Source organism: Apium graveolens, chromosome 9, assembly GCF_009905375.1.
Source record: "Apium graveolens cultivar Ventura chromosome 9, ASM990537v1, whole genome shotgun sequence".
NCBI lineage: Eukaryota > Viridiplantae > Streptophyta > Magnoliopsida > Apiales > Apiaceae > Apium > Apium graveolens.
In genome coordinates this window covers 181,507,424-181,518,840 of record NC_133655.1, presented here as the reverse complement: position 1 = coordinate 181,518,840, position 11,417 = coordinate 181,507,424, and positions in this window count along the sequence as shown.

Below are 11,417 nucleotides of genomic sequence, written 5' to 3'. Positions count from 1 at the left end.
AAGTAATATTCATTAATAAAAATAAAGTTATCGAATAAACCTTATTCAATTAATAGTTTTAAAAACAATATTTATATATATATATATATATATATAATATACTCGGGAACATCGACTCCTGGTTTTAGAAAATGTTCACCTTTGGGTCCCTTATACTAAGGGTATACGCAATTACTGCTTATCTCTAGCATAGGTATTATGAAACTATAAGCATTGGAATCAACATATAGATATCAAGATTATGAAACAGACATGCATATATCCCATATCAGCATGCTCCAATATATCACAAGATTTTCTAATAAACATCATACATCTATCACAAGATAATGCATATATGTATATACATCACAACAACAGTATCACGGGTAGAAAACTTGCCTGAGTGCTCCCGGATAGACTTAAGCTTAGAGTGGGTCCGATAACCTATGAACAATAACATAAGTCGGAATTAAACCCCGGTCACTTAAGAAAATAGACTTTAACCAATTGAACCCTAACGTTCGCTTATGGTCACTTCTATGCTTAACGAATCACATAAGTCATTCGAGTACCCTCGGCTCCACCATTTTTAATAAATTAACCATTAAGAGTTTTAAGGCGATTCTTTCACGAGTACCCTACCAACTGTCTAAACCACTTTACATAATTGTTTCATAATCCAATTAGTCATTTAAGGGCCTTAACCAATGTTTCAAAGTAAGGCGAGGGGGTAATGGTTCGTTCGCGAAACACCGTTACTTAAAACGGTCGTTTCTCCTAAACCGTACATCGGATTCTAGCGAACCACATATAAAAACGAAGCTCGTAACATGAACTATCTAATCATGGCAATGGTCAAAACCTAACAGTGAGTTCACGGGTCCTGATGTTAAGAACAAAAACAGTCTAAAGTAAATCGGGCATTACGACGGTTATGTTTACGCGATTACCAAAGTTTAAACTACTCCAATCAACCACAAATCAACCACAAATCAACCCATAACCACCAATACCATCAAACTTCATCCAAACCTTACTAACTCAGTCCATAACCTCATGATTTTTCCAACTTATTCAATCTCAAACAAGAGCTACTAACTATACTTAAGGTTCATCAACCAACAACCAAGATTTATAACCCAAAATCATTATAATTCCAACCAAACTCTAAACTTACAAGAATCATGCTCTTATGAACTATAACAAACAAAACCAAACCTAATACTCAAAGTAAAGTTAGGGTTTGGAGGGGTTATACCTTCCTTGGAGAGTGGAGAATCACTTAGGAAGCCTTAAATAACCACTAACTATCTCTACTAAGCTTGGATCTTGAAGAAAACATAAGAAAACACAAAGTTAGTTTCTTGAAAACACTATTCACCAAGAACTTTGATGAATTGATTAGCTATATTAAACATGGAATCTTGAGCTTAAACTTATGGCACATCTAAATTATGAATTATAGAAGCTAAAGAAACAAACCTCTTGATTTTTGAAGGTGTGTAGCTTGAGTTTTGAAAATTTTCCTTTGCTTTTCATGGAAAAGCCGAGAGCAAGAATGAGGGGGGAGAAGAAATGCTTCTTGTTTGTTTGCCTAGGTATTTGTGTGATGATTTGCTTGTTAATTAGGTTGTTACCATGGTAAAAATTGTGTGGCTCACAATCATCCAACAATTCCTTCCCTTTTGGTCATGCTTGTGACGGCCTCAACCCCTGGGTCAGGGGCTGACGTCACCAAAAATATGATAAATTATAACAAAAACTGCTAAATAAACTTTATTATAATACACGACCCCAACCAGGAGCCGAAGCAGGTTCAAGTATTATTTAGGTTACAACACATACACTAACTTATTCAAAACCAGACACTCTCACTTATTACAGCAACTCATCAGACCTCAGGGCCTGATACAAACTACCTCGGAGGAGCCGGGACCGGAGGCTGACACTCTACGCTGACCTGGTCTTCTAGACATCTGCAATAAATAAATACAAAACAAGCTGCAAGGGTGAGCAATCTATTGCTCAACAGTACCTCTATATGAATAACCAGTAACAGGTTGTATAAAACAATATAGGAACAGATATTAAACTGATATACGAGAAATCTGTAAAACAGGTATAAACTGGATATCAAAACTAGCATGCTTTGCAAAATAACATCATCTGTAGTGTGCTATGTAAAAATACCAGAGTTCAATTTTAGCATGCTATTTCCTTTCCAAAACCACTATCCATTGTTGGACCAATAAATCACCGATCCCGTTACGGGGACTATAAACTATTCCAACTTTATCAGATATATAAAAGAGGATGAATTCTAGGGACAGCTGATCAGTCTATCCCACCACAAATTTCGTTCTGGAACTTAGAGACTAGCTAGGTCTCTGTCATGCTGGACTAAGCGGACTACCAGTGCGCGCATCCGACTTAGCCTCTTACGCAACCATGATGGGCCGTTACCTAATAACGGACCTCTTACGCCAACTGACCATCCAATATCTGATTTATGTTTATCCAGTTTCCAAAACCATTTACACCTATCTCTTTTTAAACCATTATAGCACACATTCCAAAAATCCCTTTTTAATTTTTAAATCACAATCTAGAGATAGGCATTTTCAGAAGTTACTTTTCCCCCAAAACCTCAATTAACAAAACATATTTAAATACGGGGAATACGTAACTTAAAACGTTCTGTTCCAGTACATATTTTAAATAAACAACTATTCATATATACTGAACTGTAAAAGATTAGTTCAGGGGTACTTGCCTTGCAAAGCTTTGCACTAACTTTGGCTTAACTCTAATTGACTTGAACTACCGGGTCCTTTGACTCGAACCTACGAAATCGAAACATCCTAGGTTAGACAACCGATTATGCTTGAATTTTCCTCACTAACTAATTACCCATCGCTATAATTTTTGACTCGTAAGTATATTAATATCAATAACATATACTCAATAATGGTGCACATAGCAATCCGAGTTTAATTTGTATTAACGAGGTATATGAACTCGATTTATAATTTAAGGTAATTTTTAGAAAAATTGGACAGCGACTCCTCTGTTTATAGGTCTACCCGTCGAAACATCAATCGACGTCAAATCTCAACAAAATCAATTTGAATCGCCACATAACTAAATTTTAGTCCTGAACATAATTTATACAAATTTTATTTATTAAAATATTTAGGACTCAGAACAGGGTCATACCATTGTAACACCCCCAAATCCAGGGTCGGGGATTCGGGTTGTCACGAGTTCCATATCCCTTAACAACACTTAATCTTAACAATCAACCAATTAGTGCATACTGTGACCCCACAATACACACACACATACCGCAAGTTATAGTCTCAGAGATGAATACCCAAAAATAACACAAGTCATTTTATTCCACATAATAAGCCATTACACCTCAAGAAGGTTCTGAATAAATTTACATTTTTTTGCCATTATTAAAATTCATATTATACATAAGTCTGGTTCATCAATAGTTGAAAACCTAGCCTATTGGTAGCTCCTTCTTCAGCTACGGCGGCATCAACGCTTCCAGAAAACTGCGGAACATTTTCTAACCGCTTGCGAATTGGAAGCTTGGTCCTGTTCATCTTGTCTATCTGATGTTGTGTGATGAAAGAAGAAAGTAAAGGTGAGCAACAAGCCCACCAAAATAATATGTATAATGATTTACAATATATGAGCATTCTCATAGTACTCATGAAAGTCTTGGTCAAGAAGAAATGAACCAAGTTTGATATCTTACCACGACCAAGTCGCAAAATATTCAGTATATATGTATATATACTTTTCAAAATCTTGGAAGTCCTCTTCCATGCATAATATACACAGAGTTCCAGTTTATAACTGTATAAAAATATCGTTGCAAGGTCATCTCATATATCTAACCTTGTCTCATCATTTTTCTGAAAGTCTTTGTCATGCATAAGATAATCATTTACTAGATATAAGTTTAAAAGATGAAGTTACAAGATACTCCAATATACTTATATCTTTTCCGAATACTACTTGAACTACCACCGTTCAAGTTATAATTAGTTCATCCCATAGATTAAGCTACAAGACAAAACTTGTATAGAATCAATCTTTAAAATATCATCAAAATAAAATAAAGTTACGAGATACTTCATTTGATGCAAACATCATTTTGAAAGCTTGACCCTGCCAACACTCAACAATCGCCCAACCGTAGCCTTTCTATCGAGGTGCTCTGGGTAGTGTTGCAGATATCCAATTGAATGATGAACTCATTACGGGAGTTTGTCGCGCTAGGAAGACCACTTACGATGATCAGTCGCAGTAGTACAACCCCACCATTTTCTACATGTAGAGGAGAACCTGTCGGATTTACTTGTCAACCGAACACTGGACTCCTAAGGAATGTACCGTCTTAGCGAAACTTCCAGGCCATTTGGGCCAATATAATAAGGCTGGGTCGGCGTCACTCGACCACTTACGCCACTCCTAGTTCAGATGAAATCCATGACTCTGAAACGTAAAGCTCGTCCCCACTTTCCCCAAGTAGAAATTTGTTGATACGGCTCCACCAAGAAGTCGTATCTAGTTGGAAAGGGAAACTCACCGATATTTCCCAGGCGATGCCTGTTAATGGATTAACTTATTCCAAGAATTTTACTTCCCGAGTATTGGGTAAGTAATCAAAACTCTTTTATCAAAATAGCAACCTGGTTGCGAATATAAAACACACCACAGAGTCGGATCCCTCAGGTTTTGAGCGAATATTTAAATCCCCTTTGAAAGGAAGATTTTAAATATATAAAATAAATGAGTTTTGGGGTCCGCTCTAACTTTTAAAATCATTTTGAAGGCTCGCAAACATTTTTAAGAATGTTTGGAGTAGTGCTGATTTAATGAAATAAATCAGTCCCAATTATTAGGGAATATTTGAATATTATTATTTAAATAATATTTTTATAAAGAATAATCTTTATAAAAATAATTGAAGTAGAAGTTTTAAAACTTATACTTGAAATGAATATTAAATAACCCAAGATATACTTATACGAAAGTACTATCTTTATTTGAATAATCAAAAGTGAGTTTGATAATCGACATATTATTCCTTAATAAAATAAAGAATAATAATTAGTAAATAATCGGAGTCATAAGTCCTCGAATGAATATTCAAAATAATATTCATTAATAAAATAAACGGGGTCATAAGCCCTCGAGTGAATATTCAAAATAATATTCATTAATAAAATAAACGGAGTCATAAGCCCTCGAATGAATATTCAAAATAATATTCATTAATAAAATAAAGTTATCGAATAGACCTTATTCGATTCATAGTTTTGAATAGACCACATAGAGTACTAATAATATCCCAGAAGATCAATAAAATAACCCCTACATAGTGTGGCATGAAAAGTTTTCTTATTCAGCATAATCAGCAAAACACTATTCATAATGGTTTCAAAAATTCCAAAAATTGGGGTTATTACAGTCTCCCCTCCTTAAAAGGATTCCGTCCCGGAATCAGATAGAAAATGAGTATGGATACTTTCTTAACATTGCACTTTCTAACTCTTACGTAATTTCCCCATATTGTGGTTCTACCATCAAACTCTGACTAGTTTGATAACTCTTCTCCTAAGTATTTGTCCATTTTTGATCTATAACCCTTCCTGGTTGCTCCATATAGGTTACGTCTGGTTGCATGCCTATGCGCTCATATGCCCCTATTTGTCTGGCATCCAAATTATACTTCCTTAACATTGATACGTGGAACACGTTATGAACTTGCTACATGTTCGGGGGTAGGGATAGCTCATATGCTAACTTCCCAATACGTCTTAATATATCCAAGGGCCCAACAATTCGTGGGCTTAGCTTTCTTTTCTTTCCGAACCTCATCCATCCTTTCCAAGGGAATACCTATAATAGCACTAGGTCCCCTACTTCCTATTCTTTGTCCTTTCATGTCAAATCAACATACTTCTTATGTCCATCTTGGGCTACTACCAGCCGTCCTCTGATTAGATCTATTATATCCTTGATCCTTTGGATCACTGCTGGTCCGAGCATCTTGCGCTCTACAACTTCATCCTAACATAAGGGAGATCGACATTGTCTTCCCTCAAAGATCTCATAAGACGACATCTCGATACCTGACATACGATCTATTATCGTGAGAAAACTCAATCCGCGTTAAGTGATCATTCCAACTTCTTTCAAGTCTATTGCACAGACTCTCATTATAGTTTTTAGCATTAGAGCTTTTGCTTCTCAATACCCATTCTTTTCCAGTTCATAATCGCTACTACCTTCCGTTCCTAATATTATACTGGTTATACTTTTGCTCGTTAGCGTTCTATAACCTCTTAATAACCACGTCAACCTTAGTATCACGAATGCGTTAGAATCGGAATACCACCATACTTGGTACCACTTCCTCTCTAGCTGCCTCCATCTTCGAAAGCTTGGTCCTTCATATAGAAGTAAAAGAATTTATTGAGAGATCACTATGATCATGAACACTTGTTACATTGCATAGTTAGTATAGAAGGTGGCCAGCCTTTAGTACTTGACAAGCAATTAAACAATAGATGGTATCCTACTAGGCTTCTATCACACAGATAGATAGTCATTCGGCAATACCTCCCCTTCTGGAAGGGTTGTTCTTCTCAGTTTATATGAAATGAAAAGAAGAGAAAAGAATGAATTGAAGAGAATTGTATATATGAAAAAAAATATATTGCCACAAAATATCTGGCTTGGAACCTACCTCTGAACTATAGAGGTTTGTCATAGGAGAACAAAACATATGTATATATATCAACATCAAGTATTATCGCATCGCATTTTGCATGCTTAAATATTTTTGCTATTCCGTCCATCATTTTATGGACCCATGCTCTTCCTCAAGCTTATACTCAATCACCTTTGAAACTCCCTCGACATCGAAAATCGAATCTGGAATCTCATTTTATACATCGTCGTTACTTAGAATTCTATGCTTGCACCGCAACCTTCCTCGTATAGTAATACGACTCTCTATTAATAAGAAGGAAAAAGTATTCAATAGGTAGATAATCTACTTAATTAGTTTATCAATGATAACTTATACATCACTACAACCCGATTAGTGGTACTTAATCTCAACATCCATTCCAATACAATTCTCACGGTTGTAATCGACTCATTACTCGCAGAATCATTGCTGCACTACTAGGGTCCACCGTTGACCTACTATAATAATTTATTTTCCATGAAGTCTTAATAGCTAACTATACGGAGTCCATGCATCTCGTATTGAATTCTTCTAAGGAGGTAACATGATCACCGTTCATGATTCATGAAGAACACTCCTGAACTTGACGTACATATGACATGAAGCAGATAAAATTGCAGAAGAGTTTCGATCAAAGCAACGATAGCAGGTTAATACCATTCTTAATCATATGCCTTCAATAGAAGACTTAACTCAAAGGTTTGTTTAGTCCTTTTTGAAACATGGTCCTGGATTAATCTCAGGATAGTTCCTTCTAAGATAGATAGCCCGCTCATGGCGATTTTTTTACGAATTAAACCTTTACCAAACTACTATTACGGTTGGGTATTGCACAGTCATCAGAAGGAATGTCAATCTTCCAAACCATAATACAACCTTCACAGCTTTAACCATCATCACTGTATTCCTTTGGCACAAGCGCCTATAATTATCCTCTTACCTCTAAGGTGTCGGCCACCTCTTTGGCCTTTCCTGATAGTAAAATTTCCTTACAGTCAATGTCATTTTAACCACCTCCAAATAAATTTTCTACCTCATTTCAATCACTGCTTATGTGAAGATGTTTTCCTTAAAATCTGATGAGTAAAAAAAAAATTTCACCATTTTTCCATAAGTTATTGCCTCAGTCTTTAGAGGTTAATCATTGTCACGACTGACTCTCGATCATACTTAGGACGTCTCTTATCTTGGGTCCTTCTCGTTTTCACCATTCTTGACCTTTGTTGGGTTCAATCTATACTTTCTCATGGTTTAATATGTGCCCCACCTGGCATTATTATTATTACTTCATATTTCCTTAATCAAAATTTCTATTCTTGAGAATTTTGAATATTACCTTTCACCTTGTAAAACCTCTAAGGTTATCCTTGAATCGTTCCTCCTGTATTTCCTAGATATAGGGCATATCAAAATACCATGTACTAATACTAGAACCATTGTCTATGTACTTCTAAAAATTTCTCCACTGATTCTTAAAGGTTGTTATTACCTTAATCCTTTCCAATTCATACTGTCAAAACTCATACTATCCCTATTAAGGGTGAAATGCCAACCTTTATGCATTCCCCTAGGATTCATTTTAAGTTACCGATGTTCTATCCTTAATTCCACCTTTAAAAAGGTACATGCATCATTCCATGGATAAATCAAGTCATATATCCCTGATAAGGGTGTCTTATTCAATTATTCCCACCTCGATAGTATATGCCTAATTTCACAATAACATCTGTATTCAAAATGAGGTCCATCAATATGGCCTCCAAAAGATAACAACGGTTATCCTCTTTTCTTGCCTAATTTGGTAACGATAACAAGGATATTCCGGAAGATATTGGCCGTGTTCAACGTGAACTTCTTCTTAATAATTCCTTATTTACTTTTGTTGTTTATCTCAACAGTCATCTCAATGTTGGGATATCTTTCATACCTGGCATCTCCCTATCTGGATATCAGCCACCAGTCTTACACTTCACATTCTTGAAGGTCACTTCCTTCATCCAATTTTCCTAATTTCTTACTTTCTTGTCTCCTTAGTCTATCCGCGTCTCATTATTTATCCTTCGAACTATCTCAAGGTTTCCTCGGATCCTCCCAACTTACAGGGAATAAAATATATGTATCTCTTATGCCTTCAACCATCAATTTTTAACTCATGGTGAATCACCCTCATCCTGACGATTACATACTTTTCTATTTCTATTGCTACGAGTCTTTAGTGTTTCCTAATACCCAACTCCCTTATCATTCCTCAAACTCTCTTGCCTTTATACTCCTTTCCACTTCAATTCCATTTTATTTTCCTTTCTCTTATCATTATTTCATGAACCAACACAACATAAGCATTGATTTCAAACATCCCGTCATTCTGGATTCGTGTCCTCAGAAGGAATCTTCACAACTTTTACAATCTTAGATTCATAATTCATCATATTCGTCCGCTTTTGTTCTAGCTCCAAAGCTTTTACACTATCTCCTTATCCTTGGGAATGATTTTCCCGAAAACAATTGACTGAACTTTAATCAGTTTATCATAACCTCTGGCTCCGTGCCTTTCTTGGCCTTTCACCAGCGGGTGGTCTCTCTCTTAGGAGGGTAAGTGACCAAAAATAGTCTTTTGTGCTTCGTCAAATGATTCCTGTATTTCCATTAGCCAGGCTCTTGCCTCGGCTGGGTTAGCTATTTCCTTGGAACTCTGAGAGCTTAGCGACTTAAAGGTCATGAAAGAATTTCCTACCACATTGTTTCCTCAAGGTGGTGGTTGGGGATAATAGTCTAAGTTCTTTTTAGACAGGTCTATGAATTGCCGTATAGGAGTACCGTCTCGGGTCTCCTTTCCTTACTCGACTTTCTGTTTCCTTAGTATGAAATGTTTCATCCTTCTCCCATACTTGGGGTTATCTTATACGTTAAAATCCTCATTTTCCACTCCATTATGTTATGGGTTCCTTCTATCTTGATGGCGACCTCCCTGACTATCACGTTCAGGGTTTGCTCTAAATCTTATTTCTCAAACTAGCTTTCATCTAAGATTTCATCTTTAAGCTCTTGAACATTTGGAACCCAAATTCTGTAGGAATACCTCATTATTCCCTTATCATCTTTCTCAGTATTAATCTTTTATCTAATTGTTGGCTCTCTGCCTTCATTCATCACTTTTTCTTGCACAATATATTCTTTTCCGATAATTCAGACTGTATTGCAATCTCAAACATCTTTTCGGTACCGGCTCCGGTTACCTTCACTTCTATTTCCATTTTCTCAAAATCTCTCATAAACTCTCCCAAAGACATTATCATCTTGAGTCTCTCTTTTTTTTTACTAAGGCATCAACCACCACATTGGCTTTCCCCGAATGATAAAGAATCTCCCAATCAATATTCTTGATTAGCTCTAACCACCTCCTCTGGCGTATGTTGAGATCTTTCTACGTGAAAATGCACTAGAGCACTTATGGCTTGTGTAAATCTCGTACTTCTCTCCATACAAGTAGTGCCTCAAATCTTTAGGGCAAAACTATTGCCACGAGCTCAAGCTCATGGGTGGGGATATCGAATTTTATATTCCCTTAATTGTCTTGACGCGTACACGATAACCTTGATGTGCTGTATAAGAAACACCTTAATTCCTTATGCGAAGCGTCACTATAGATCACAAAATCTTCTTTTCCATCCGGCAATGCCATCATAGGGGCCGTCACCAATCTTTGCTTCAGTTCTTAAAAGCTGTTCTCACATTTCTCTATCCATTCGAACTTCTCAGTCTTATGAGTAAGCCGCATTAAAGGGGCTACTATCTTTACAAACTTGAACGAACCTCTGGTAGTGACCGGCCAATCCTACCTCTGGTAGTTGCCCTAACCATGGTCATCAATTCCTCAGTGGTCCTTTATTCATTCTCATCAGGATCCTTCACATGCTCTTTCTCAGCGATAATCCTATCTAGGACAACATCCTCAACCGCTACATCCTCAATATGAACATCATCCGGTCCCGTGTTAGGACGCTCTATCGGATCCACAATTTGATCTCCAATAACTAATAAACATCATCGCGTTGTTGCTCCTCAACCTCAGGGTTCGGAGTCCCGCTACCATATATGATAACGAACTATACTTCTATCACGATATTTATAAGGGTTCCCATAAGGGTTTTAACTATCAGTACTACGTTAGGTAGTCCGACTATGAACTTGGCAAGAGTTCTTATTATCTTAGTAAACTTATTATCTTAACGTCACATCATCTCTGAGGTTTATAACGCTTCGCTCTGATACCATTTCTGTAACACCCCCAAATCCGGGGTCGGGGATTCGGGTTGTCACGAGTTCCATATCCTTTAACAACACTTAATCTTAACAATCAACCAATTACTGCGTACTGTGACCCCACAATATACACACACACACCGCAAGTTATAGTCTCAGAGATGAATACCCAAAAATAACACAAGTCATTTTATTCCACATAATAAGCCATTACACCTCAAGAAGGTTCTGAATAAATTTACATTTCTTTGCCATTATTATAATTCATATTATACATAGTCTGGTTCATCAATAGTTGAAAACCTAGCCTATTGGTAGCTCCTACCTCAGCTACGGCGGCATCAACGCTTTCAAAAAACTGCGGAACATTTTCTAACCGCTTACGAATTGGAAG